The sequence below is a fragment of the Hyalella azteca genome, unplaced genomic scaffold (assembly GCF_000764305.2).
Source record: "Hyalella azteca isolate HAZT.00-mixed unplaced genomic scaffold, Hazt_2.0.2 contig9886, whole genome shotgun sequence".
NCBI classification, from domain to species: Eukaryota; Metazoa; Arthropoda; class Malacostraca; order Amphipoda; family Hyalellidae; genus Hyalella; species Hyalella azteca.
In genome coordinates, this window is record NW_025939942.1 from 1 (window position 1) to 3,211 (window position 3,211).

Consider the following 3,211-nt stretch of genomic DNA (forward strand, 5'->3'; position numbering starts at 1 on the left):
TATTTATTCTGTTAATTGATTCATGCATTGCCTCTGACTTCACACAAGTGTGCAAAATTTCAGATCAATTAGACAGGTAAAAGTTTGTCAAATATTAGTTATAAGATTTGTAGCTGACAAAATTATTTTTTGAGTTTTTTAATGTTAAAAAAAATAATTTTTAAAATCATTTATTTGACATTTGGTTCATGCATTGTCTCCAATTTTACACAAGTGTGCAAAATTTCAGATCGATAGGATAAGTAGAAGTGTGTTAAATTTCGATTACAAGATTTGTAGCAGACAGACAATTCAGACAAGAAGTGAAGTTAAAGAGAAGTGTTGTAATAATAATAATACAATAAACTAATTTTTCTATTTCTTTTAATACATATTGATTACAGCCAAAAATACCGAACATTTCCGAGGCAGGGGCATTTGAATTACTTTTTTAATTCTAGGAACAGCCCTTAACTAATTTATTGTAAATGCATTGCAGCTAATAGGTTAAATTGAAATACACATACCTACGGTAACGTGATCGGAAATTGGAAAGTTAGACTTTGAATTGCAAAAATGGAAATCTCGATCAGTTGCCTGGCCATTGATGTAGCTAAAAAAAAAATAAATCAAATACTTTACTTCTGAATATTCCGTTAAAAATGTTCAGCTCGTGTATTTCATTCAGAGCTCATAAATACGACTAGTTTAAATTTTTCCTGTTGTAAATGATGAAGATATCGATTGATGATGCATAGCTTTTGAAATAGCCGTTATCGCCACTTTATGGCATGCGCTCTTCACACGTACGCCCGCAGTGAAGATGCGTTCGTCAGTCGTACAGAAACGCGAACATGAACAAGTCTTGCGCTTCTTGCTTTGGTGTAAATGTGCTAATGTGCTAGTCGAAGTAAACAAGAATGTGTTCCTAAGCTTTATTGTGCTTTTCATTTGCACTGAAAGAAAATTAATTGCATATTAGCACTTTTTTAATGGTTAGGAAATCAATTTGAGTTTATTTTAATTTTCGTAGGGCAGTGAAAATAGTGTTTGAGCATTTATCAGTCAGCCTAAATTAAGTAAATCTGTTGAATTGCATGCGATGGGAAAAAAGGTCTACGACACCGGGGAGCATGCGGGCAATACAGTAAGCCTTCAATAAGCTTAACGTATGAAAGATCAAAAATATTTGGTGAAAATAAGATTAAAGTTATCTAATATCAATGTTCATTTGTTCAATATTATTAATCTACTTTTCTCGGGAATTGCATCCAACTGATAATATTAAGTATATCCTAAATCCAACCTGCTACAAATTACGAAGTTATATCTCTCCGATATCTTTGACTTATCGATCGTGAACGTGAAAAATAAACGATGTAACTAATTGAATTTACTTATTGATACCATTTTTGCACCCTTTTCAGAATAGAGGATCATATGCCCAAAAGGTTTTCGATTCCACAAAGGTTCGTACAAGCAATTATTAATCCATTTCCACATTAGACACGTTAATAAGAAATTGTTTAAGCAACCTTATGTCCACTAAAAACTAGATCGTTTGTTTCAGTAACATAATACGTATTAGAGATCTATGAAAGTGTAAATATCGGTGAAATAAATAATACTTGAATGAGGCTCATCGACTTTATGACTCACACCTGATATGCCGTCATTTATGGTGTTTGTTTTTTATGTGTCATATTTAATGTGTTTGTTTTTTTTTTATTTATGAACAAATGTCATACTTATCATCTTCTTTTCGCTATACCTCATGTCCATAACCACTGAGTTTTCGAAAAGTTTCAGATTGTTTATTTTAATGAGTGAAAATTGAAATTCTAAAATTATATTAATTATAAATTAATAAAAAAAGTATATTATATTATGAAAATTATATGAATAAAAAATTTATTCATATAATTATTATATGAATAAAATTATATGAATAAAATTAATTATGTTATCAAATCNTTAAATGGTAAAGCGGTGGCAATCCGATTAGTATTACTTTTTGCATTGCTATTGTACAAATATCAAAATACCTGATTCTTATTTATATATCTGCAAAATTACCTTTCAAAAATAATGAAAAACTGAATTATTGAAGAACAATTGAAAGATTAAAGACTTACTCAATCCATAGAGTGTCAGTACCGTGAGCAAGAGGCATACGTCCTCTTCGTATGGGCCAGCGGCGAATGACAAGAAGAAGGTAAATTCACAACACAAATTTTTTGGAATATTTTGTTGTTATTTTTATTATTATTTTTTTTGTATGCACGCATGGACACTTTGTTATTTTCAGAGAGTTCTTAGAAAGGAAAAAACAATTTTTAAATAGCGTTGAAATTAAATATATGTATGTGAGCGACGTTCAGTTATCGTGAGTTTGAGGAACATTCTTGCCATAATAGCTACAATTCTTAGCGGCAGTAAATCTTAATTATTGCACTATTTGCGTATTTAAATAATATTTGAGGTTTTTCAGGGAATAGTTGTTCGTATTGTTTTCGTATTTTATCAATACTTTTTTTCAATCAAGCAGAAAATTAATTTCATTTATGAATAATTTCATCTCTATAGGTAATTGGACAGAATATTTCAGCCAACGTTCTTCGGTGGTAATGTAACGTTGTGTATTTAAGGACTAAACTTGTGCTTAGTAGGTTGTGCCTAATGTAAATGATCTCTTAACTAAACACTGCTTCTTCAGGAAACTCAGAGACCTTCAGACGCCAGTTACGCCTCCAGCTGGAGAGACGCGGAGGTACGTTAAAGCTATACCAATAACCTCAATCCTGCAATCATTTGAGTCGGAAGAGTCAAGATTGGTTCAGTCAGTGATTCAGTTGAAAAAAAATTAAATAAAAAAATGCGTTGTCGAATCATAAGTTAGCATTATAGCTTTCCTATATACAGTATGTTATTTGAATAATGATTAAAAATGGTTTTAATTAGACTCTTATGCTTGTAGAATGCTTAAATTTGTTATCCACGATTAAAAATTAAATTAATCCACCCTAAAATATAATTAAAAGATTCAATCAATGAATTATTTAATAAATGCTCAATTTTTAGAATAATTCTAGTAAAATAATCAAAATTTGCAAATCAACAGAACGCTGACGGGAAGTCTTCCCCACCAGAGGAAGATGGGGAACATAGAGAACAGTGGGGGAACCCCATCGAGTTCCTGCTGTCGTGCATCTCCATGTCGGTGGGGCTGGGG

General features: G+C 31.2%; 1 long non-coding RNA gene across 1 annotated transcript; it reads left to right on the forward strand.

Annotated features, from left to right (window-relative positions):
• Window positions 1-2,131: 2,131 nt before the first annotated feature.
• Window positions 2,132-3,199, forward strand: LOC108679642. The gene is made up of 3 exons (XR_001931389.2): window positions 2,132-2,194; window positions 2,696-2,749; window positions 3,101-3,199. It is a non-coding gene; the product is annotated as an uncharacterized LOC108679642 (long non-coding RNA).
• The last annotated feature ends 12 nt before the right edge of the window (window positions 3,200-3,211 follow it).